This window comes from Halichoerus grypus, chromosome 13, assembly GCF_964656455.1.
Source record: "Halichoerus grypus chromosome 13, mHalGry1.hap1.1, whole genome shotgun sequence".
NCBI lineage: Eukaryota > Metazoa > Chordata > Mammalia > Carnivora > Phocidae > Halichoerus > Halichoerus grypus.
The window spans coordinates 54,307,562-54,334,636 of NC_135724.1; the positions used below are offsets into that span (position 1 = coordinate 54,307,562).

A 27,075-nucleotide genomic window follows, 5' to 3' on the forward strand; every position below is an offset into this window, starting at 1 on the left:
TAGGTACCTGCAGTATTTTCTTCTCTGATATGGCAAAACCTCCAGAACCTACCTCATTCAAGCTATGGGCAGAATAGCAAGCTTGTTATGAAGAGGATCATGCCATTAAAAATAATGACTGCAGACATGGGTCCAGTAATTCTCATTTTTAAATAGAGTAGCAGTGCCTTTGAAGCCTTTTCAAATATTTCTTGTAGTGAAGCATAAGTCACAAATGGCCTCATTTTTCATTCAAGTCCATAAATATTTACTCAATGCTATAAGTGTTTAGACCTGTACTTGGTTTGGGGATGAAACTCCAAGAAAAATAAGTTCCTACTCACATCATGCACTCACTCACTCAGTAAAACTGGAGAGAAAAATAAACACACGAAGCAGTTAAATATTGCATTTTTTCCTAGGTCCAGTACAGACCTTTCTGGTTTTTTTTTTTTCTTTTTTAAGTTTGTAAGGAAGAGCTGTAAGAACAATGTATCAAAATGTCAGCAATCTAAAAATTAAGTTGTCAGCTTTTTCTCTGCACTGCAAATTACAAAAGAATTAGAGGTTTGGTGCTAATAGAAGCTTACAATTCTAAAGTGTGTGCAATTTAACCAATCACCGCAAGGTCTAAAAATGCAATTCCGAAGACATTTCCACCAAGTGATCTGCAATTTCAACTTCTTTACTTGTGTCATTCTTCCCATTTTCCCCCCTTGCTTTGGAAATTGTTCTGGAATCGCTACACAGTGAAGAACTGCCCAGAGCCTCTACATGCATAATACACTCACATGAAAAAAATGATAGTCATCTTGACCAAGGAGGTATAGAAAAGACAATGAAGATCTGCAGCCATTCCAGGAGTCTTCATTTCTTCATGCTCATGTCACATTACATGCAGAAATCAAAACGTGAAATGTACTTTACAGTTTCAGAATTTCAGACTTCCTTTTGTAATTTATTCAATACTAATTTGGGTGAAACATGCCTGTGATCATCTGTGCACTAGAAATCTAAGTTAGGATTAAAATGTTAAATTATAAAATAATTTGTGAACAATTTAAATGGAAATCAATTACCCCAAATCACTGCAGATATCTTGTAAACTTGTGAGATCTCTAGCTTTTTCCATCATTGCCAATTGCCATCACATCACTCAAAAATAAATCGGAAAGAACACTGCCTACCCAGAAAACACACTATCTTTATAGACAACACATACTTTTAAAAGACAATACTAATAATCTAAACCAAAAATTTAGCAAGAATGCTATTTTAGTACAAAGAATAGTAAAAAAAAAAAAAAAAAAACTGGCTCTGTGCATAAACAAAAATATAGACTCATTATTCTTGCTCTCTGGATAATTTTTTAAATGGCCCTTTTTAAAGATTACGTATAGTGTTTTACCCAGTAAAAGGGAAATTCAATGATTTCTACTATTTCACAAAAAAAAAAAACAAAAAAAACCCTCTTTTTCCTTGATCTATGAAACACACTTTCCTACGCAGCCTTGAATTCACATCTACCTTCCCATCCTCCAAACAATACCTTATGGTGCAGTTCAACTTGCGAAAGGAGAGTCCCGTTCATTTATCAGGCAAAGTTAAAGCCAGCAAGATGCTTCAGACCGTCTGGTTTTGCCTGCCCCACCCTTGTTTCCTTTGAGCCATAGTGATGTCACAACACCAGGCAGGGCAATGACTTCACTGCTCCAGTCCTTGCTTCTGAGCACACAATTCTTTGCTGCCAAGGCAAATCAAATGACAGCAGAACCCTCCAAGAGTGCCTGACGAATTCCCAACAAATTAGCGCTAGCAAGCCTTTTGAAAGAAATAGATGCAGCAATTGCACCACTAAAGATCTCTCTAAATGAAGTGGTGCTAAAGATGAATTTGATTCATGGTTTTCAATAGTAAGTCTATATCCCATAATAAAGCTGACATTCAGGACAGGTGTCTGGATACTTGGAAGACACTATGGGAACCAAAGATGTCCAGGACAGTCAAGTAAATAAGTAATCTCTCTCTTCATTATAGCCAAATTCTCACAAATTCTCTCTCTCAAACGTATAGTTTTCGGCTTACTCCTGAATGAAGTTCTACTTCACCAAGGAGGACATGAATTCTAATTTGTGAATTTTAAGACTTATTTTAAAGCACTAACTTAAAAGATGAATATGTATATTACAACATGTAAGACCATACCCTGGACAAAAAGTTCCTGCCATATTTAATCCAACATAGAGTAAATCCAGAAAAGATTCACGAACTGATGATAATATTACATCTCTCAGTACATGAAGGGTTGCCTTGTCTTGCATCTGGGCAGCCCCTTAATGCATTTGACCAAACAGTTCTAAAAAAACCAATGTATACATAAAATAGTTTCTGATCAAGTAAAAAAAAAAAAATTCCCTGGTCTCCTATTTCAACACAATTCAAAGTTGGCCAAAGTCCAAACCCTGTACAAGAACTGGCAAAAACTGCCTCTAACCTAAAATCACATTCATGCAGAAGAAATGACTTGAAAATTAAATGTAAATACTTTGCAGAGACACTGACTTTTGACCTGTATCTTCTCAATCCTTCACCTAAAAGGGGTTCACAAATTAAATAATGTGGCTACTCTTTTTATTACTGATAAATCATTCACAAAACATGTTCTTTTTGCAAAAAAGTATTTGTCTGAAGTGGATTAGCTAGCTGAACTTTATGCAGTACCTTGTGCCTCTGATATATTTTGCTTTTCTAAACCACCAAAAAATTATAATGCAAATAGAACAGTATTCAGAGATTTTTTTCATCAATGCCTTGTGAAATTAACAAATTAAAGTTACTGTTTCTCAATCTCACTTTATTTCCTCTCACAATTTTATTATTCCAACTTAGGTTTTAAAAGTTTGAAACCAAAATTAAGATGCATTTTTAAAAAACCCTGTTAGAGCCAAGGTATAAATCGCCTCCCCATTCCCCAGAGTTTACTCAAGCTTGAGATGCTCCCCTTTCTTAATGGGGCTTTTTTTGCTTAATTTGCAGTAATTGGTGCTGGATCCAGGGCTCCCAGATAGAAGTGGAATTTTATAATTTTGGATTTCTTGAGGCTTTAAACATCAGACTAGGACCCCCAAAAGAATGTTTTTAGCACTTAGTGTGATGACTCTTCTACTAGGAATGTTCACGCTTCCAAGGGAAACTCCAGGACACCTGGCTGCCTCTGAGAGCCTAAAATGGGCCCCCAAAAAGGTCAGGCAGGATATCTGCAAAAGCAGTTCTGCAGGACTGCAAGACTAATGTAAAAACACTGAAACACCAACTTAAACACGTAATGGAAGCACTGCATTAGCAGGACTGCCTGGCCCTCTCGGGATTTCCCAGCCCAGCCTCCACACGTAATTAATACCACATGTTTTCTTTATCATTCTGTTAGTTCTCCAACAATCTCTTTCCAGCTTTAACCCTGGGCTGCAACTGGAGGAGAAAACCCTAGAAAACTTTGGATCCGTAAATATAAAACCCCAAAAGGAAAGACTGCTCCCACTGCAAGGGACCAGTTACAATTTACTAGGTAACCACACCCACCGCATTGCAGAAGCCATGAACTTGGCGGGGGTTGGAGGGGAGAGGGAAAAGGGGGAGGGGAAGAAGTAGGGCAAGATGAGAGGGAAAAGCCGAGAAAGCCAGCCCCCGCGGCAGGAGCGGGGAAACACCCGCCTGGAATTGGCCGAGACCACAACTCCCGCGGTCCGATAGCCCGGCCTTCCCACCCCCACGCGCCGCAAAGCCGCCCTCGCAGACACCTCCCGAGGCAGCTCGCAGCCCCGCGGGCGCCAGGTGAGCAGTGCCGCTCCCCGGCCCCTCCGCCTCCCCGCGCTCCGGCTTTTGTGCGGGGGGCCAAGGGAGCGCAGGCTGGGGCGAGGGACGCCGCAGGTGCCGGGCCAGGAGCAACCTCTCTAGGACGCTCCCTCCTCCTCCCTCAGCGGCCGGGCTGCAGCTCCCGCCGCCGTCCGGGGGGACGCCGCCCCAGTTCGGGGAAGGAGACAAGTTACGTAAAAGCGGCTGGCCAGCTGCCGAGCCGGGATGCTTTGTGGCGAGCGCACCTTACCGGCCCCGCGCCGCGCCCGCCCGCCAGGCACCCGGGACGACCCCGCAGCCGCGTCGCGCTGGGCGCAGGGCCCCTCCCGCCCGCCGGCAACCCGCCCCGGGCGGCGCCGCAGTGTCGCCCCCGGTCCCCCGCCCCTCCCTGCGCAGCCCGCCTCGCCCTCGCCCCCGGCCCAGGGGTAACTTAAAACATGGCGCCCCAAACGGGGGATTTGGGCAAACTGGCACTGAAGGGACGCGGGGGCTGCGCCGCCCCTCCCTGCCAGGGCTCCGGGGAAGGCCCCCAGGCCCGAGGCCGATGCTCGGGCTCCGCGCGCCCGCCCAGCCGATGCTGCAGCGCTGCGGGCGGGCGGAGCAGGCACGTCCCCGGCGGGGGGCGCAGCGCACCGGCTTGGCCCGGCCCCGCGAGGGTCCCGGCCGGAGGGCGGGCGGGTCCCAGGGCCCGGCCGGGTGCTGGGCTCCCGCGGTTCGGGCGGCCGTGCGGCGCCGGAGCCACGCGTCAGCCGCGCACCGCGCGCGCCTCGCCCCCGGCCTCCCGCTAGTCCTCCGCGCCTCGCAAACCCGAGACCCCCTCGGATCCCCGCCCCCCTCCGCTCCGGCTGCCAGAAAAGTTACCTCGGCTGGGCAGGCAGCCCGCGCGCCGCGGCGTGGGGACGAGGCTCGGGCTGGCGTCCTCCCGGCTGTGCGCAGGAGGCTCGGGCGTGGGGAGGAAGCCGCAGACGCGGGCTGATCGCCGCCGCTCCCCGCCCCCCTTTGCAGGCGGCTCGGAGGCTCCGCGGAGCTGCGGCGGGGGCTCACGCCCAGAGCCGGCGCAGAGAAAGCCAACCCTGTCCTGCCGTCGCCTCCCAGCTGCGGGGGAGGGGGCCACCGCAGCACTCCAGGACAGTTAGGTTGTAACAGGCTTCTCCATCCTGGCGCAGGGTCTAGCTCAGGGACAACGCCTCGAGACCGTTGCCAATAGCATTAGACTTTGGATTTCCACTTTAGATTACAGCCCAGGCTTTCTGTCCTATTCCTTATGCCTCCCAGACACCCCCTGTAAGGGGGAGGGGGGAGGGTGTTCCTGGCCATCAGGTGAGTAATTTACTGGCTCAGGGGCTGCACTGGTTTTTTTTTTTTTTTTTTTTTCTTTTTTAAAGAAAAAAATAAATTGGCGGCGTCTTGCGCCGGGTGGGTGTTCAAGAAATATCAAGTTAGTAGGGAACACCTGAATTAAAGGTTGAAGGAAGAGGTTTCCTGTCTTTCGGCAGCCCCCTCCTTCCCATTTTCTCCTTCCTCTCCACCATGAAGATCCAAAGTTACAGGTGGTCTCCCAAGCTTCCCAGTCTATCAGGGAGTAAGTCATTGATCAGGCTTTCAGCTGAAATTGGGGGGGGGGGGGCGGTGCTCACGCTCTGATTTACAGGTGGAAGAAATTATTCCAGGTCATCTCACAATAAGCTCTAATCAAGTAACCAACTCATATATATTAAAATGTTTAAGGCCCTCTTTAAATAGTCCTGGTCACCCTTTCAGGAGCTCAGCCACTCAAGGTGGCAGGATGGATTCACAAAAATAGTGCATTTACTATTGGGTGCCAAAGATGTGGTGCAGAATAGGAGGCAGAAATTAGGCTGGGTCTGTCAGTGAAGCCTCTGGAATTGGGGAGAGTTGGCCTGGGTTTTTAGGACACGGCAAAGGCAATAGAAAAGGGGAGGGGGCATTTTTCTGGTTGCATGGAAGAGAAAATTGGAAAATCATGGTTACTATGTTGCTATGGAGTTTGTGAACCTGTATTCAGTAGAAGATGTGCACCTTTGGGACATTTTAAGCAAGAAAACGTGGTTGAAGTTTTGTTAAAGGAAAAATAATGTGGTGACTTGGAGAATGGAGGGGCAAATACAAGGAGCTGATATAGACAGGGATTGTGGCATTGTTCCAAGTACCACAGGTAACAAGGACCTGAACTGTCAAGCGACAGATAATGGTGATAGTTCAAATACTGGAAGATAGATTTGGGGATTACCTATATTAATTTTCTATCAGGCCACAGGAATATTACAGACATATATACACATCTCACATTTGTACCTATATGGCTGTGTGTGTGTCATACAAGATCTGTGAATGAAGAAAGGGTTTTTTTCCTTGTTTGTGTGTACACTTAAATACTCTCCTTTAAAAGTGGACTTGAACGGGGCGCCTGGGTGGCTCAGTCGTTAAGCGTCTGCCTTCGGCTCAGGTTATGATCCCAGGGTCCTGGGATCGAGCCTCGCATCGGGCTCCCTGCTCCTCGGGAAGCCTGCTTCTCCCTCTCCTACTCCCCCTGCTTGTGTTCCCTGTCTCACTGTGTCTCTGTCAAATAAATAAATAAAATCTTTAAAAAAAAAAAAGTGGACTTGAACAAACTGTATTGTTTACAACAAACACTAAGCTGGCATTATCATTTCAGACACAGATGGCTTCATATTTTCATTCATTTTATTGCCATATTTTTGCTACTTTTTTTTAATTGAAAGCAAACTGTTTTCTCCCTGATTCATGAATCTTAATCTTTCTGGTGATGGAGAAAATCAGCAAAAATGTACAGATGTCTATTTTCTTGGGAGAAAATGTTAGAATACTAAATACTATTTTTTACAAGTTAGAAGTACCTCGCTAATTATCTAAATATTCCATGAATTCAAAATTTGGAGTAAAAACTATACTGCTTCATAGTTTAATAGTAAATCTGGGAAGTAATACTATGAAAATCTTTGGGCTTGACCAAGGCTTTCAGCTCTTCTTTTTTGACTTTCCTGGCACAGATATGGAGAAAAGAAATGCCAAATAAAAACTTGTGAGCAGCACAGAGCTCTACCAGTAACTTGCTCGCATCTCTGTAATAAATCCTTTTCCTTCTACCTTATTAATATCATGCAGGAGCCTCTCGTCGTCATCTCTGTCTCCCCACAGTGCCTCACTGAGTACATTGCAAGCCAAGCACTGAACATTTTCGCTAAATGAATGGATGTTGGCTAATGAACTAAGTTGTCACTATATTTGAGAGTTGAGTTTCCTCTTGTATAAAATAAGAGATTAATTCCGAAATTCTTATGCTTCAAAAGTACTAGGGGTCTATAAAATAAAACGACATTATCACATCTCTACCTGCTGAGTAAAAGCAATAATGAAAAACCTTTTTAACTCTTATCAGGAAATTTAATTATGAGCTTTTCTACATGGAAAAGAGAAGGAAAGTAACAAAATTAAGTAGAAGGCAAGGTGATGATCCCATTACAGTTGGATTTGCTTTCTTTCATAAAGACTAATTCCTCCCTGCATTCCTCTCACTAACAAAAATGAAGCCTCCTAGAGCCGCAGAGAATTCTTTATTCTTACCAGTATGAAACCCCTTCTGGTGCTTTTTCAGTAAGTTATAGAAAAGTAGTCCTTGGGTCGAGGGAATGCTTTTCACACAGTCCTAGAGCCAGTGCAGATTGAACCCAGTTCATCAGATTTCTGGTTTACTGTATCTACATGGCAAATACTGAAATAATCCATGATATGTGGGGAAGGATTCCATGACTCCAGCCTAGGTCTCACGATGCCCTTTCTGGTCTCAACCACCGTACTAAGGCTTACCTTACAACATTATTCTTATTTATGGGCTTTCTGAAATTATTCTGTTGTATACAAAATATATTACTGAAGGCCAACAAGCCATCTAGAATTCTAGCCATGGTGCAGAGAAAGGGAGCATAGCTAACTTCTGGTAAGATAATGCATGTGTGGAACTTCATCCCGAACCACAGAGACAGGATGTCCCCCAAAGCTCCACCGAGCCCCAGGTGCCAACAGCGTGCTGACTCATTGATACTGGTACTCTCCTGCCTGCACAGCAACGTAATTCCCACCTGATAGCCAAGGCAGAGGCAGAATTTGCAGATTGTGTCATATTGTCAGCCTCATCGACAAGACTCCAGAAAGAAATGGTGCAGAATCTGGCCAGTGACTACATCGGAACTTTGCCTTTCAGCGTCAGCATTAGAAGAGTATCTTGAAAGCCTAACCAAACCCTACAAAGGTGGCTACCCTAATAGGCATGCAACACTCATTTGCCCTCTTTGACAACCTCAGACTACTGTCACATAAAGCATTGTGGTCTTTTTTAAAATGTCCATATTCTCCAGTACTTTAAGTTGACTGTTTTTCAGCCTAAGATGCCTTAGTAGGATGTTAACAACACTTGGAGTAACTAGTTGAGATGTCTTGTATGTTCAGGATCACGTCAGGCACCTCCATTGCATATTAAGTCCTTGAAATCAGGACACAAAGTCTTTCGCCATGGCCTTATGGGGACCATAAATAAGAGAAATATGGGGATGAATGCTTAATTCAAAAGTAGCAAGCTTATTCTTATGAAATAAAAATATGTTTAAGATTTTCTAGGGCTTGAGAATACTGTCAAGTTTATAGCTCATTAACGCTTCCAGATGCTCTCTTCATTCAGGGTTTGTATACATCATTTCAGGGGTCTGTATACATGCAGAGCACAGATGCAAAATGAAGTAAAAAACCACCCATAATTATAAACGCAGCATAAAATGTACAAAAATATGTACACATGAGAGGGAACAAGTTTAGACATGCCTACACATCATTTTAAAAAATCATTCCTATTCATCAGAATTTCCTATTTGCCTCCTCTCTCTCTTTAGGTTATACTCGTATAAAAATACAGGTCATAAAGGTGGGGCCAATACATATTGTATAAATTCCACTGTATTAAAATATACACTTATTGGGTTTTTTAAATTTTCCATTTCAAGTATATTTTAGAAATCTCAGCCCTTTTAAATAGAATAATTTTAACAAAAAAATTAAGGTTATTCTAATCCTCAGTTCTTTATAAAGTTTAAATGCTCAATTCTCTTCTCCCCTTGAGTAAAAATAGAAATCCATTAAGACTATTTTATATTTGGCCAGTATATATATAATGGCAAAATACAAAGAATGGAAGTTGGTAATCTATAAAATTACTAAATTCAACTCCCAAACTGTTCACCATCTGAGACCACAGTGATATCCCAAACATGATCAGTATTGGGTTTTACTAAGACACTTAACATTTCAATCACTTTCCCCCAAAAGACATAAAATAAATGCCAGCAAGCCTCCCATTCTCCTATAAAGTTGTAAATAATCCTAACCAGCTATTATATTTTGTTTTAACAGCAATCAACAAGAAAGAGCTGAAAAAAAAAAAAAAAAAGAATTAGCTGAAGAAGAAAAAAATGGGTAATAAGACACATTCAGATGTCTCGTTTATTAACTCTCTCTTCAGGCAAATATGCCATAGTTAACCTATAAACTAAGAAATGTACAGCTATGACTACACCAAAAAAAATTGTCAGCTTTGCTTCTTAATTTGATCCCTGCTTTCCAGCACTTTTTTTTTTCTTTCTAATTACCTCACTGTACTTGCTTACTTTAACAGTGTGGGTACAACCTGCAAATGTGATTCCACTCTAGTCCACAGCTTCCAGAATGTTCTGGGAATCAATGAAAATACCATCTAGAATATCTGTGTTCCTTGTAATAAATCTGGCATTTAATAAGTCAAAGCCATTTTGTTAAAAAGCTTCCTCTACTGACTCTTTTCCTGTTCAAGATGTTTATCAGGAACTTGGAACATGCAAGGTGGGCTTATCTGCAGATGATACAAATCTGAGAAGGATGCCAGGGTTTCTCAATCCAGGTTGTTTGTAAAGAGCTTAAATTTTATATTTCCATGTCAACAATAATCTTGGAAAGTGATAGAAGTATTCACACCATTTACATCAGAATCACTCAGAGTGCTTGTTAATATAACCCATTCTTGGGGTCCAGCCCTAGACTAAGCAAATCAGAACCTCTGGGGTCCAGAGAGCAGGCACTTTTAACAAGGTCCCCAGGATCCAGGAGACCAGTGTACAACAATAATCCCACAGGGAACAAAGTTAGTGTACTCAGATGTTTCGTAGAAGTTGGAACAGAGACAAGTGGTAGGAGGTTAGCCTCATTCAGCCATATAGGTAGCAGAACTAAAGGGAGTCTACACTACAAGTCAGTACACATATTGCAAGAAGAGTTATTGCTTGGATCCTGTCGTATGCATCAATTTGCAACAGCAGTTCATTAGCAGTAAGTATAGTAATAAATAACAATGAAAGATTGTTCTGTACCCAATTCCAGCAATAATTGGATTAGATGCCCATTTACTGAAGATTGCAGTAAAACTACAACTCTGACCTTAATTTCCAAGTGCACAAAACATCTTTACAAAGTTGCCAAGGGATGTCTCATTAAAACAGGAAATGGAGAACTAATTGCTGGCAGTTTTGGTTAAGTGTGAGATTTGACAATCTCAAACCCTGCAAATAGAGACTTTATTAATACCTTTTGGTATAACATACATATGCAAACAGACACCCCCTTAGAGGAGGAATTTTGTTCAGAAAAACAATATCATTAATCCCATTAAATTAATGATAATTTTATTGTAAGGGTCTTATATTTTTCATATGGATTTGTAAGGTTCTTTTAATTTTATAGTTGATGAGATCTATAAGCATGAAAAAATGTTATTCTAGCATTATGTCTACATATATTTAAGTAGCAAGACAACATGGGGGCACCAGAAATAGTTTCTTTGGTTAAAAGGATGTTAAAGAACAAGATTTCAGCTCAATAAAAGGACTGCTATTGTAATATGGACCAGGTTGTCTTATGGGCAGTAGGCTCTCTACCTAGAATGTTCAAGGAGATACCATAATGTCAGTATGGCCCTAGAGCAGAGTCCTCTATCAGGTGGGCACTTAGGCAACGTCATATTTAAAGTTGTGTCCAACTCTGAGATCAAATTGCTTTCCATGTGTTTGCCACTCAGGAACCAGGAATTGTCCACAATTCTTCACTGTTGAGGTAGAAACTCAAACGTTGACTTCATTAAGATACACTGATAGATGTATATTTACATGTTACAGAATAGCCTAGAAAACTTCTTTGTTATAGTTTGAGATTGATTTGTCATTGGTTTAGTGCTTTTTCTCTGTAAATCTGATGACAATATCCACCCCTATTCCCCTCCCACGTGTTTCTCTGATCCATCAGTCGAATCTACTTGTCCCACCCTTGCTCATCAGACCTTTCTTATCTCTGAGCCAGGTTTTACTGAGTGGCCTTAGGTGGCTGAGAATGATGTTGAGTCAAGGTATAAAGATTCTGAATAGGAAACCATTATTTTTTCAAGCCTTTTCCTAAATTTTTTCCAGGTGTTCCAATGCCCATTTCCAAATTATTCCACTGTTCAACAAAATCAAGCAGGCATACACCTACTGTATCACATATACGTTCATGGACACCATTAGAGCCCAATGAACAGAGTACTAGACGATAAAATCATTATGTGGCCTTGGGCAAATTTTAGCTGTTCTTGTTATCAATATCCATTGAAATACTCCTTCCATTTTCTATTTTACTAGAACAACATGATGGTTCTCAACCATGGCTGTACATTAGAAGAATCATCTAAGGGAACACTTAAAAAAAACCGCAACTGAAGGTGAGTATCATGCCTGGGTGATAGATCTATATGGGCTTATAATTCTCTTTACTCTGTATACATTTGACATATTAAAATATAATTTTAAAATGCTGATGCTTGAGATCTATCCCAATCCAATTAGATCACAACCTTTAGAAAGAGGCTCAGGTATCAGTATTTGGTGACCTTTTCCAAGTGGTTTTTATGTGTAGGTAGAGTGGAAGAACAGGAGTACAAATCACAAAACTGAACATTAATAATTCCTCAAAAGCAAGACGCCGTAAAAGTAAATGTTAATAGAATTAATATAAATTCTTAATAAAAACCAATTAATAGATATTGACTACCTATTTATATCCTTAAAAAAAAAATTGCCTGAAGTACTTGATAGCAGCCATTGGATTAAGCATGCATGCACCCATCATCCTCTATAAAGCTAGCTGGTGTTTGAACACACGTTTGGTTTCCTGGGCAGTGCCCGCCATCAGATTTGTTGGTACTCACACTCCTTAGGGGAAGCCTATTACTGTAGCTGGCTGCCCACTTCATTGTAATGTGTCAATAAAATGATGGCATATTTAACAACAGGCATAAAGAACTCATAACACACTAAATATCATGACTAGGATTTCAACAACTCTTCAAACTCTCCAGAGGAAAAAATATCATTCATGGTTTTATTCCAAGTTCTTATGTGAGATAGAGAAAATGCACATACGCACTCAGGTTTATCTTAGGTAATAAATAATAGAAGGTCCCAGCATGTACTTTTTGATGAAACAGATAAAAATACTGGAAAAAATTAGAGGGGGTCTATAGGGAATCATGTCTAAATAAATCTAATCTTAATGTTTTATGAATGGGAGCTAGTGACTTTCCCCCAGGGTGGGGGGGGGTTCAGACATTGAGATACGACATCATGGTGCCCAGCCCAGGGATCATTATTTCTACTCAGAGTCAAAATGTATTGATCATTTACTTTGTGCGAGGAGCTGTTTTACGAGCCCTTGTTCTATGAGACTACCTCATTTTACCATCACAAGAACTTTGTGAGATAGATTCTATGATCACCCCTATTTTACAGAATGGGGAAATGAGGCAGAAGCAGGTTCAACAATGTGTTCAAGGAGACACGATGACTGGTAGAGCTAGGGTGGTCTGGGGTGATCTGATTCCTCAGCTGGACATGGAAGATCTCTCACTAGAGAGCCAAACACACACACACACACACACACACACACACACAATTTTACAGTACAATAGTGCACTGCAACAAGCAAACATTGCATCAGCTCGGAAGGCAGAGTAGCACTGAGTTAAGGAATGACTTTCCATTACCATGGGCATTTTAGAGAACTAAAAAGTCCCTAAGAATACTAATATAGAAAAAATACTCAGGTCATTTATAAGTTTAAGAAGCCACTAAAAGAACTTAGGGCAAATGCTAATAAAATCATTATCATTATTATTATTTTTTCTTTAATACACTATGTGCCACACATTTTTAAGTGCTTCATATGTATATTTTCTCTTTTTCCTCACAGTTTTATGAGGCGGGAACTCTTATGATCCCCATTTTAGAGAGGATAAAACTGAGGCAGCTGAGCCGCTAACTAACTTGTCCCTGGTCACACATCCGGGACCAGTCAATTTTATTCTGCAGCCTGTACTCTTAACCACGATGCTAAGTTGTTCTTATACAATTCCATATGTTCAGCTGGAATTTCCTCTACAGGAAAGGAAATATTACATTTAAAAAGTGGTAGCATGTGTGGAATCCTTATATAGATATGTATCTATTTTACTAGGAAGACTATTCTACCATTTACAACTTGAGAAAAAGACCAAAGGGGAATGTTCTGACCCACTGGTAAATCCTAGTGGCCCTACCTTCAACATATATCCAGAATATGACCACTTCCCTTCACACCTGCCACTAGCAGTCTGGTGTAAGCCATCACCATCCCCCGCCTGGTTCCTGCAACAGCCTCATCACATCTCTCTCTTCTGCCACCGTGAGTCCTTTCTAGTCATTCTCCAGACAAGTGTTGTGATCCTACTAGAACTAGCCAGATCACATCAGTCACATATGTTCAAAGCCCCCAAAGGCCTCCGGACCTGCATCATCCAGCCTCAGGGCATCTGACACCACCATCTGGGCACATCTCCTGGCCATACTCCCTGTCTCTCTCACTCTGGTCTTGCAGGTCCTCAGACAAGCCGGGCTTCTCTCATGCTAACATCCTCATCTTCTTCACGTCTGCTCATGTGTCACCTTCTCCAAGGGGCCTACCCTGATAATCTTATTAAACCTGTGACCAGGCTACCCCAGCACTCCTACCCCCTTATCACCTAACATACCTGTCAATTCCTTATTTATCATGTTTATTGTCTGTCTCCTGCCATTCAATTAAGTCCCACAAAGGCAGGGGTTCTGGGCTCCTCTTCACTGGTGACCCAGCTACCTAGAATGGTGCCTGGCAGAGGGAAAGCATTCATTGTACATTTGTTGGATGAAAGGATGAAGAAAGCAGCAGGGATTATAAAATGTGAGACTCTGAGAAAATACAGAATTGAGGAGTTAGGTGCCCAGGATTGGGATGAGACACCAGAAGGAAGAGATTCAGAAGGAAGAAACTATAAGAACGGTGGGCCTATGATAAAAGAATGTGCATCGTTCTATGCAGTATACCTCCTCCACAGCCACTGGTAGAACTGATTTGGGCAAAATCTCCCAACCACCCTAAAGGACTCCCCAGTCTCACCCCTGAACCAACACAGATGATGCCAGCTGGGTGCATCTCCCACCACGTCCTCAGAGATGAAACAATGGTAAAGCCACCCCTCCCAAAATGCCACTGGGTCATTTCTTAACATCAGGGTGGATTTAACCAGCACTCATCGTCTCAGGACAAAAGAAAATATGACAGGATCCAAGCAGGACCCTCTTTAGTCATCTGCACAAACAATGAAATTGACCACCGCGGCAGAAAATGTCAGATCAACCGAAGCGGAAGTGTCCAGGTTAATATTATTTTTCATATCAATGGTTGCCATGGTGATACTTATAAAGATTTAGCAACAATCAGGCAGTGAATTTAAGAGGCTGCTGGAGGAAAAGAAGTTGTAATGTACCCTCTGTCTTCACAAATCACTCTCATCCCACTTGTGCCCAATAAATGGCTCACTTCTTTTGATTGCACTTGGCATGCCCATGAAAGATGAGTTTTCGATTCTGTAATTTCAAGCTTGAAGCCCATACTGTGTTTTTCCATTTGGTCTGCATTAAGGATTTATTCAGTGTTTCATGGTGCCTTTCCAAGGTCACCAGGCCATTCCCTCATCTGCCAAGAATGTCTCCTCATCCCCAGCCTCTTCCTCTGCCAGAGCACCCAAGTTCTAAGGCCTCCCACCCCCTGGAAGGAGTGTCTGTGTATTTACCATTGCCAACTTTATGCAACAGCCATAATTTAAACAAATTTTAGGAGACAGAGTATCTAAACCACTTCCTCCAACCCCACTGCTAGATTGCAAGCCCTGTGAGGGTGCAAATTATCTCTTACTCATATTTGTATGTCCCAGAATGAGTAGCATGGCACATTAATCTTTAAAAAAAAAAAGAAAAAATCCCTAGTGCTAGGTACTAGAGAGCTTAGTGAATGACACCACCAATCTTCAGTCATGGAAGTTAGTAACCCTGGTATCTTCCTGGCACCTTACTTTCCTTCAACCCCTTTATCAGATCTATTACCAAGTCCTTTGCCTTCTACCTTAATCTCCCAGATCTGTCCACATCGCTTCCTCCTTGCCCTCTGTTCTATAATAAATTCTTGTCTGGTCTCTAATCCAGCCTCCCCTCCTCTACCTCACTCCACGCCCTGCCCGGACATGAGGATGTGGGACATGTGTAAACTCTCAGAGATGTAAGACCGACGCTGTGGCCCCCTGCTTAGCACACTCCCTTCCCACTGTTCCCAGGGCGAGGACAACACCTTCTTAGTGCAGCTTCAACACCCTGAGTTCTCTCCAGGATCCTGAACCAGACCCCTCCCCCTGCTCTGGGCAGACTGGTCACCTTCCCACCACCTAACTAGGTCACATATCCTCATCAGGGGCTCTGGCGGTACCAGTCCCTCTGTGTCCCAGCACCGCCCCACTGCAGGTATGCACCACGTGGGTGTGACTATTGGAGGAACCCCCATCTCCCTTCATAAGACAGGACTGGGGTTGCTTCTGCTCACTAGTGTGTCCCCAGCTAGCACACCGCCTGGCATGCGGGAGACACTCGGTGAACATTTATGAAAAATAAACACCTGTGGACTGTCATCACTGGAACCAGTACCATCCATAATACTTAGGCGTCTGCCTACGCAGGTGGTGGCGAGGGGCTCTCTACGTCTGCGGGACACAAGGGAAAAGGAAAAGCATAGACCCCAACTCAACAAGGCTTTTCTGGCCTTGGACACTTAAGTAAGGCTCGCAGAGGGCACTCAAATATTTATCTGTCTTATTTGTGAACATGGACTGAGGAGAAACCAAAACCTTGCCATTTTCCTAGCAGTGTGGCTGGGGTAGGGGCATCTGACACCAGAAATGCTACCAGTATAGGAGGGAGAATGACCCAACTGTCCCTCAGAGCAGAGCATCAGCCTCTGGACTTCACCACTAGGTCTTGTTTGCTCTCTGCGTGTCAGTGATTAATCCTGTTAGAGAAATTAAAGGGCAGAAAAACGAGACTTTTTCTACATCAGACATCAGGGATGGGTTGAGGGAAAGCCAGGCAGACTGGGAGCCTCTCTGTCTGCCCAAGGCCCCACGTGGGGGACCGAGCGGGAGGCCTGGAGTCAGCCCACTGGCTCTTCGGTGCACCAGCGCCCGAACCTTGGCTTGGGCTGCGTGGCTTCATCTCCATTTATCTGCTTTCTCATCTCCAAACTGAATGACTAAACCTGCTTCAAGGACTATTGAGAGGATTAAATGAAATAATTGATTTAAAAAGCACTTAGTAAGCCTAAGTGTCATATGATGGTGTTGCAGTTAGGAGGGCAGCTCACAATAATATAGTTGGCCACTGTACTCAGCTGCTGCCGCCCGGCGGGCCCTGAGGCCTCCTCCCTCCGTCTCACCTCAGGGGACTCCAGGATGCAGAAGCTGAGCAGGGGTGCCCTTGGAGAACCAGCCCACTTGACAAAGTGAAGGATGATGGCTCTCAACCCTGGGGGGCGGGAGGGGGAGTGGTGAACGTATAAATCCGCTTCACAGATGGGCTGGGAAAGAAGCATCCAGGAGCCCTTAACAGCTTATCTGCTGGGGCTGCTGACTTGGTTACCCTGGCCGATGGAAATGGGGCAAGTGCAGGAACCCGCATCTGCTCGAAGGGAACAGACCTCATATTTTTTAAATAAAGAACATCTATGTTAACATGTGTGCTGGTCCTAATATGTTATTTTTTTTTTTTCATTCCAGTCTTGCAGCCATTGCTAGAAGCATTTTTTAAGGCACTCATTTGAGAAGTTCTTTGAAGAGCATATGCTTCATTATTTGGGAATCACTTCAAAAACTGCAAGTACTCATGTTGTCGAAGATGGATTGGGCTTTTTGAAGGAGACAAGATGATTTCACACAGGCTAATGAATAAGGGGGTCAGCCGGAGACAGAGTCATCGGGTGTCAAAAACAAACCAAAACAAAACCCTGAGTTTTAACTATAAACACACTCCACAGAATTCTTAGAATAGTTTAACGTGCTAATTTGGAAGGAAGTTTCCAAAGTACTTCCAAAAAGATCTTGAGCAACAGAACCATCTCCACCCACAAAAATAACTGTCATTTATTGAGTGCTTACTATCTGCCAGGCACTCTTCTTGACACACATTCTATCAAGATTTTGTTTGCTCTCTGCATGTCAGTGATTAATCCTGTTAGAGAAATTAAAGGGCAGAAAAACGAGACTTTTTCTACATCAGACATCAGGGATGGGCTGAGGGAAAGCCAGGCAGACTGGGAGTCTCTCTGTCTGCCCAAGGCCCCACGTGGGCAATTATCCTTAAGTCTATTATACCCATCTTACAAGAAGAGAGGTTAGGTAACTGCCCACGGTCATAACCAGGTAAACAGTAGAACTGTACTTATCTGCATAGAGGTATTTATTGGAAAATCTCTCCTCTCCAAAAAGTTAGCATTCCTTTGAATGAATGCACTCTGATATATTTGGGTTTTTTGAAATTTATCATAGTACTCAAGCTTCTCTTAATTGATACAAAAACAGAACACTGCAACAGATATGCAGGATCAATGGAACCTGGGGCCTAAACCACTAGGAACAGGGCTTTGCAAATGTACAGAAATCCCCAATGCCTAGGGGAACCATTATGAGACCCTTTCAAATAGGAAGCAGAAATGAGCCTCATAAAAACCTGGAAATGAGCAACAGATAATGGCATTCATATCCAGATACCATTATGCTTATGTGGAGAATTTAAGCTGGTGATACATAGAATAATTATGTATTATATTTAATTATATAAAAGCTGCCCAGCCTAGGTGTTTAAGAGCTGAGTTTAAACCTGGTTCTGGAATCTGCTGGCTGTGTAGTGAATTATCCTCCAGGGCCTCAGTATCTTAGTCGCAAAATGGGGATGACCACATCACCCTCTTTATGGGGTCACACAAGAATCAAATACATATGTTAAGCTATTCCAGTTGTGCCCAGCACACAGTAAGCACTTTATAAATGTGAGATATTATTAGGGGCACCTGGGTGACTCACTGGGCTGTGTCTGACTCCTGCTCAGGTCATGATCTCAGGGTCCTGGGATCGAGCCCCGTGTGGGGCTCCTTGCTCAACGGGGAGCCTGTTTCTCCCTTTCCCTCTGCCATTCCCCCCACTTTGCTCTCTGGCTCTCTCTGTCAAATAAATAAAATCTTTAAAAAATTTTTTTAAAATGTTAGCTATTATTATTAATATTTATGTACAAATACATTAATTTTCTAAGGGTCATTATCTGGGAGAGGGCACAACAGGACAGAGACATTCATATTCTACAAGTGTTCTTAGTCTTTGACAGTGGTGCTTTAATTCAATTAGACTACATCAGGTATGAGTTTTTTGAGCTTTAGGAGGATTTTCCTTGCCAACATTACACAGTGTCTGAAATTAATTAAATGATAGTTGCTAAAGTGGAAAGTTTCCAGGATCATTTCTGTATAATCCCTCAGAAAAGAATAATTTGGCATAGACTCCTTATGGAGATGAATAAACACTTTTTTTTTTCCTGTAGAGAACTTTGTGATCTTCAAAATATTTGCCTACAGTTTTTTTATGACATGAGGCAGCCACAGTCTAAATTGGAAATCAATAGAATAGATGATAATGTTTTCCACCATGGAATGTTCTCATATCATTAAGTCTGGACTTATCAACAGCCCTATTTACAAATTAATGGAGAGGGGAATTTTCCCTGGTTTCCTAATTTAGAATGCTGATTTCATACAAAACGAGAGAGACTATGTGATGGGGACCCTGGAGTACGTACCAACAGTGGGAAGTGTCTGCTTTTGCCCCCAGAGCCCTGCCTTTGCCCCTATCTTACAATGAGAATGAGGCCAGAGAATGTTCCGCTGGGGCTTTCTGTAAATTCCTAGCTAACTCAATAGCCACCAGAGGTAGAACCCCAAAGGCAGAGCTTCACAGCCCCAATGCAAAAATATGGCAACTGGGTATCATTAACATACTACAGTTTATCCAGACATTAAGTGTATTACAGATGAAATAGGCTTTTGTCCAATTACCTGGGAAGCCAACCACTAAAATAGTCTTTTCTGTGGGACAATGTCTGCTGAGTTCCAAATAATCAATCTGCAAATGAACTTCTGGATGTAAGTGTTTATAAATTCATGGTTATTTGGTTTAATTTTAAACCCTCTTGCAGCTCATGCCAATCATGCAGCTTTTACTTGGTTACCTCTCCAGGAAAACCTGTGAAGACTAAACAGAATTACTGATGGTTTTATTACTATCTCAGATTCTTTATATGTGATCTAAATAAAATATTTTTCATCTGCCACATAACTGACAGCTTTTCTAGTAAGACCAGAGAAAATTCATTATACTGCACCTGTATTATTACAACGTTTCTTATATTTAAAATTTTGCCTTTGTGGGCTTTAAAGCATGAATATGTTAGTTAGCCTAACTTTACATCAATGTTTCTTTTCATCTTATTTTGATCTTTGCCTCAAACACTCTGATACCATCCCAATGTGAAAATATATGTACCTCCATCAGCCTTCCCCAAAATACTCCTCTCCCTACAAATCCTCCCAGAATCTGTGCACTGGATTAGGTTTTTCTGCAACTCTGAGTTACAGAGATGCTGAAAGTAATCTAAGATGTTTGTATAAATGGGCGATAGAAAAATGGAAATAGCACAAGAGCTGATTAAAGCTAAATTTAAAATTAGATGGGTTCCCTTGATTAATGGCATAGCAACAGTGATGACTGATAGGTGGAGAACATCCCAATCCACACTAATCTAGATTCCGGAGTTCTGAGAGTGAAGAACTCTCATCCCTACCTTAAAATTAATTTTTCAGAAAAAGCTCCCCCAGAGAAACATTTAGAAAGACTAAACAATTCTGGCAGCATGATCCACCTGATAAGAGTAACTTTGTAATTTTAACTTTTTCAAACCTAATTCACTCTGTAGGAAGAGACAGCCAGTTACTGAACTAAGGCAGGGCCTCAGGTAAAGTATAAGTTCATCTAAATAGGGGAATTAAGCACACAGATCCTAAAAGTTTTAGAGAACACTGCAGGATGCCCTGCTGCACCATCCCAAAAATCTACATTTGTTCGGGTACACTGATCAGGACAAGGAACATTTGCACATTTATTGAAAGGAAATTAAACGGCAGGTGTCATTATGTGACTTGAATGTTACATTCTACACTTTACATAGTAATTTCCAAGACTTTATATTGGGGGGAAAAGAAAAATAGAGAACTTGCTATCTTCTGTGGTTTTCTTAGGGCCATACAAGGCAAATCCTTCATAAGAAGTGCCAAGCTTCTGAAAGGCCAGTGGTAGACTGAATGAGATGTCCAATGAGAAATTTTATTTTTCAATTGTGATACATAGTTGTAAATAACTTTTTAAAAATGTGCTTCATGTGTTAGCCTGGAGCATCCTATAGCGCTAGAGGGGGTTGGGGTGCACAGAAAGAACACAGAAGCCAATCTGAACGAGCTCCTGATGGCCACGGCGGGAACCATTTAAGTAAAACATTAAATTAGGATAGTATTGGATTATAACCCAAAGAATAAAGTAAGTATCTATGAGACCATATTGCTATAAATAAATGACTGGATAAATAAATAAAAGGAGGAAAAGGAACAACTGTGCTTTACAGAAGAATTCCAACTCATGATTGTAGGATGAACGAAGGAAATAGAAAACTCACCATTACAGAACCACAGGAATAATTGCTACAGCCAGGATTCCCTGGAGAATGTTCAAGTTAGTGGGTGAAAGGGTAAGTCACATGGTTTCAAAATATCTCCCCCCAGATGTTTCTTAATTACAAAAAAAAAAAAAAAATCTCCAGCAGAGAAACTACCTTAACCAAGAAAGTTGACATCATCAGTAACAAGTCACATAGCTGTGAGCCTGCACAGAGAGGGCATGTCACCTATGTGGATTCTCCCCCAAAATGCATAACCCCAATCCAATCATAGGGAAACAGGAGAAAAACCCAAATTGAGGGGCATTCTACATATCACCTGACGCATTATCCTTTAAAAGTGTCAGTGCCAAGAAACACAAGATTAGAAGACATTAAGGAGCTCCCAGCAAGTCAACTAACATGCAAGGGGGGGATCTCAGAATGGATCCTGGAACAGAAAAAGGACATTGGTTGGAAAATTGCTAAATATAAACAAAGTCTGTGGTTTATAGTATTGTGCCAATGTCAGTTTCTTAGTGTTGATCATTATCCCACGCCTATGTAAGTTGTTAAACTCAGGAGTAGCTGGGTGGGGGCTATCCTCTCCGTATTACTTTTACGACTCCTCTGTTCAGTTGAAAATCATTTCAAAATAAAAAGTTAAAAACCACATAAATCAGGGCGCCTGGGTGGCTCAGTTGTTAAGCCTCTGCCTTTGGCTCAGGTCATCATCTCAGGGTCCTGGGATCGAGCCCCACATCGGGCTCCCTGCTCCATGGGAAGCCTGCTTCTCCCTCTCGCACTCCCCCTGCTTGTGTTCCCTCTCTCGCTGTGTCTCTCTCTGTCAAATAAATAAATAAAATATTTTTTAAAAAAGACACATAAATGATTGAAAAACTGCCTAGCTGCTGGCTTTGTATCCAAACTGAGTTGTATCTTGAAGGATGAACAGAAGTTAAACAATGACAATGAGGACACCTTGATCTTCCTAGCCAGCATGGTGATCTTTAATAGATGTTCTTAAGTTCATTGACTTGCTAACCTTCCTTGTGTATCTAGAAATCTTATATTCCTTTCTAGGAGGAGAAAAGAAAGCCCTTGCCCATCACAGAACAGGAATTAGATCTCTTACACAATCCTCAAGCACTGAAAGCTATAAATAGGCACCACTAAATCTACACAGAATCAGCAAATGTTAGAGGCCACCGCGCCCCTTTACTGATCAATGACCCCCTCACCCTTTAAAGCCCTCTTGGCAAGGCAAAAACCACAGCGTTGGCTTTTGGACAAGAGTCAGGCTTGCCCCCGGGTGGCCAGCCTCCTGAATAAAGCTTATATTCCTTTCCAGTCAACACTCGTCTCTTGAGTATTGGCCCTTCTGGTGATGGGCAGCTGAACTTTGGATTCAGTTACAAAAATGGGGAACATAGCCAACTTAGATAAAAGAAGAATGAATTGTGTGGGGGGGGAAGATGGCGGAGGAGTAGGGGACTCTATTTCAACTGGTCCCCGGAATTGAGCTGGATATCTACCAGACCACTCTGAGCACCCACGAAACCAGCCTGAGATGTAAGATCTGGATCTCTACAAACAGAATATCGCAGGCGGTTGGTTTTGAGGTAGGAAGCGGAGAGCCGTGATCCAGCGGGCAGAAATCGGAGGATAAACGGCAGCAGGAGGGAGCCTGGCCGTGGGGATCCTACACTGCCGGTGAGTGACAGCCTCGTGCGCTGCAGAAGGGCACAGACTCGCAGACCGGTAGCGGCGGGGAAAGGACTTTAGGGCAGCCTCCGGGGGAGGAAACCCAGAACAGCGGGGTCGCGCGCATGCAAACTGGGAGCAGCTGGCGGTTTTAGAAGCACAAAGGGCAGAGACGTGCCCCAACCTGGAGGCAGGACTGGGAGCGCTGCGGAGGGGCGCACAACCCAGGACGCTGCAGTTTATAGCAGCACGGACAGAAACAGACAGTGTGGCCTGGAGAGCTCACTGAAGAACAGACTGCGATCTCTCTGCTCTGAGGCAGAGGGTTGGAAATGGTCTCTTCTGCTCTGACTCACGGAAGAGACGCGGAAAGCCGCCAGGGAAAGGCACCAGAGAACAAAAGCCCCAAAAACTGATTCCCGCTGAGCCCATCCCCCGCCACCGGGGGGTAGGGCAACTCCCCCGGAACAGGGTTGCCTGAGTAACAGCGCGGCAGGCCCCTCCCGCAGAAGACAGGCTGGGAAAACAAGAGGCCAGCAACCCTAAGGTCCCAAGAAAACAGGTGCATCTTGCTTGGGTTCTGGTCAATAATTTGGACTCTATACATTCCCTCAAACACCCATCAACAGAATGACTAGGAGGAGGAGCCCCCAAAACAGAAAAGACTCAGAGATTATGATTTATGCTGCAGATTTACAAATGGATGCAGATATAACCAAGATGTTGGAGATGGAATTCAGGCTAGCAATTGTGAAGACAATGGCTAGAATGGAGAAATCAATTAATGGCAACATAGAGTCTCTAAGGGCAGAAATAAAAGGTGAATTGGCAGAACTTAAAAATGCTATCAATGAGATCCAATCCAATCTAGATAATCTAACAGCTAGGGTAACTGAGACAGAAGAGCGAATAAGCGATCTGGAAGACAATATAATAGATAAAAAGGGAAAAGAGGAGGCCAGGGAAAAACAACTCAGAATCCATGAAAATAGAATCAGAGAAATAAGTGACACCACGAAGCGTTCCAATGTCAGAATAATTGGAATCCCGGAGGGAGTGGAGAGAGAGAGAGGACTGGAAGATGTATTTGAGCAAATCGTAGCTGAGAACTTCCCTAATCTGGGGAATGAAACAAACATTCGAGTCCTAGAGGCAGAGAGGACACCTCCCAAGATCAAGGAACACAGGCCAACACCCCGGCATGTAATAGTAAAACCTGCAAATCTTAGAACCAAGGAAACCATCTTAAGGGCAGTTAGGGGGAAGAGATTCCTTACGTACAGAGGGAGGAACATCAGAATAACGTCAGACCTATCCACAGAGACCTGGCAAGCCAGAAAGGCCTGGCAAGACATATTCAGGGTACTAAATGAGAAGAACATGCAGCCAAGAATACTTTATCTGGCAAGGCTTTCATTTAGAATGGATGGAGAGATGCAGAGCTTCCATGACTGGCAGAAACTGAAAGAATATATGACCACTAAGCCAGCCCTGCAAGAAATATTAAGGGGGGTTCTATAAAAGGAGAAAGACCCCAAGAGTGATATACAACAGAAATTTACAGGGACAATCTATAAAAACAACATCTTCACAGGCAACATGATGACAATTAATTCATATCTTTCAATAGTCACTCTCAACGTGAATGGCCTAAACGCTCCCATAAAACGGCACAGGGTTGCAGATTGGATAAAAAGACAGGACCCATCCATATGCTGCCTACAAGAGACTCATTTTGAACCTAAAGATACATCCAGACTGAAAGTGAAGGGATGGAGATCCATCTTCCATGCCAGCGGACCTCAAAAGAAAGCTGGGGTAGCAATTCTTATATCAGACAAATTAGATTTTAAACTAAAGTCTGTAATAAGAGACACAGAAGGACACTATATCATTCTTAAAGGGTCTATCCAACAAGAAGATCTAACAATTGTAAATATCTATGCCCCCAACATGGGAGCAGCCATCTATATAAGCCAACTGTTAACCAAAATAAAGAGTCATACTGATAACAATACGTTAATTGTAGGAGACCTCAATACTCCACTCTCAGCAATGGACAGATCATCGAAGCAGAAAATCAACAAGGAAACAAGAGCTTTGAATGATACATTGGACCAGATGGACCTCATAGATATTTACAGAACATTCCACCCTAAAACAACAGAATACTCATTCTTCTCAAGTGCAGATGGAACTTTCTCCAGAATAGACCATATACTGGGTCACAAATCAGGTCTCAACTGATACCAAAAGACTGAGATTATGCCCTGCATATTCTCAGACCACAATGCTCTAAAACTGGAACTCAATCACAAGAAAAAATTTGGCAGAAATTCTAACACTTGGAAGCTAAAGACCACTCTGCTCAAGAATGTTTGGGTCAACCAAGAAATCAAAGAAGAACTTAAACAATTCATGGAAATCAATGAGAATGAAAACACATCAGTCCAAAACCTATGGGATACTGCAAAGGCGGTCCTAAGGGGGGAATACATAGCCATCCAAGCCTCACTCAAAAAAATAGAAAAATCCCGAATTCACCAACTAACTCTACACCTTAAAGAACTAGAGAAAAAGCAACAAACAACACCTAAGCCACGCATTAGAAGAGAAATAATTAAAATTAGAGCAGAAATCAATGAATTAGAAACCAGAAACACAGTAGATCAGGTCAATGAAACTAGAAGTTGGTTCTTTGAAAGAATTAATAAGATTGATAAATCACTGCCCAGACTTATCCAAAAGAAAAGAGAAAGGACCCAAATTAATAAAATTATGAATGAAAGGGGAGAGATCACGACTAACACCAAGGAAATAGAAACAATTACTAGAAATTATTATCAACAACTATATGCCAATAAACTGAGCAATCTGGATCAAATGGATGCCCTCCTGGAAACCTATAAGCTGCCAAGACTGAAACAGGAAGAAATTGACAACCTGAATAGGCCAATAACCAGTAACGAGATTGAAGCAGTGATCAAAAACCTCCCAAAAAACAAGAGTCCAGGGCCTGATGGATTCCCTGGGGAATTCTACCAAACATGCAGAGAAGAAATAATACCTATTCTACTGAAGCTCTTTCAAAAAATAGAAACAGAAGGAAAACTTCCAAACTCATTCTATGAGGCCAGCATTACCTTAATCCCCAAACCAGGCAAAGACCCCATCAAAAAGGAGAATTTCAGACCGATATCCCTGATGAATATGGATTCCAAAATCCTCAACAAAATCCTAGCTAATAGGATCCAACAATACATTAAAAGGATCATCCACCACGACCAAGTGGGATTTATCCCCGGGATGCAAGGGTGGTTCAACATTCGCAAATCAATCAATGTGATAGAACACATTAATAAGAGGAGGGAGAAGAACCATATGGTCCTCTCAATTGATGCAGAAAAAGCATTTGACAAAATACAACATCCTTTCCTGATTAAAACTCTCCAGAGTACAGGGATAGAGGGAACATTCCTCAAGCTCATAAAATCTATCTACGAAAAACCCACAGCGAATATCATCCTCAATGGGGAAAAGCTGAGAGCCTTTCCCTTAAGATCAGGAACACGTCAAGGGTACCCACTCTCACCACTGTTGTTCAACATAGTACTAGAAGTCCTAGCAACAGCAATCAGACAACAAAAAGAAATAAAAGGTATTCAAATTGGCAAAGAAGAAGTCAAACTCTCTCTTTTCGCAGACGACATGATACTTTATGTGGAAAACCCAAAAGACTCCCCCCAAATTACTAGAACTCATCCAGCAATTCAGTAATGTGGCAGGATACAAAATCAATGCACAGAAATCAGTTGCTTTCTTATACACTAACAACGCAACTGTAGAAAGAGAAATTAGAGAAACGATTCCATTTACAATAGCACCAAAAACCACAAGATACCTCAGAATAAACCTAACCAAAGAGGTAAAGGATCTATACTCTAGGAACTACAAAACACTCATGAAAGAAATTGAAGAAGACACAAAAAGATGGAAAAATATTCCATGCTCATGGATCGGAAGGATAAACATCATTAAAATGTCTATGCTACCCAGAGCAATCTATACCTTCAATGCCATCCCGATCAAAATTCCAATGACATTTTTCAAAGTGCTGGAACAAACAATCCTAAAATTTGTATGGAATCAGAAAAGACCCCGAATCACCAAGGAAATGTTGAAAAAGAAAAAGCTGGGGGCATCACGTTGCCCAATTTCAAGCTATGTTACAAAGCTGTGATCACCAAGACAGCATGGTACTGGCACAAAAACAGACATACAGACCAATGGAACAGAATAGAGAACCCAG

The 27,075-nt window shown here is 42.5% G+C and overlaps 1 protein-coding gene and 1 long non-coding RNA gene across 21 annotated transcripts in view; one reads left to right on the forward strand and one right to left on the reverse strand.

Moving 5' to 3' along the window:
* EPB41L3 (erythrocyte membrane protein band 4.1 like 3) overlaps window positions 1-27,075 on the reverse strand; it is a 180,702-nt gene that overhangs the window by 138,737 nt on the left and 14,890 nt on the right. Inside the window, exon 1 of one of the 19 annotated variants that reach the window (XM_036071478.2) lies at window positions 4,693-4,976. The exons of 17 other annotated variants lie outside the window; for them this stretch is intronic. The gene's annotated coding sequence lies outside the window, so the exon portion shown is untranslated. Of the gene's footprint in view, window positions 1-1,528; window positions 1,663-4,692; window positions 4,977-27,075 lie in introns of those variants that run through there. One more of the 19 variants, XM_036071482.2, reaches the window with a different exon arrangement.
* On the forward strand, window positions 3,603-18,556 carry LOC118522525 (uncharacterized). 2 transcript variants are annotated; one of them, XR_013443378.1, is made up of 5 exons: window positions 3,603-3,810; window positions 9,274-9,336; window positions 11,562-11,641; window positions 13,432-13,638; window positions 17,090-18,556. It is a non-coding gene; the product is annotated as an uncharacterized LOC118522525 (long non-coding RNA). The 2 variants fall into 2 exon arrangements; XR_013443379.1 differs by lacking the exon at window positions 13,432-13,638.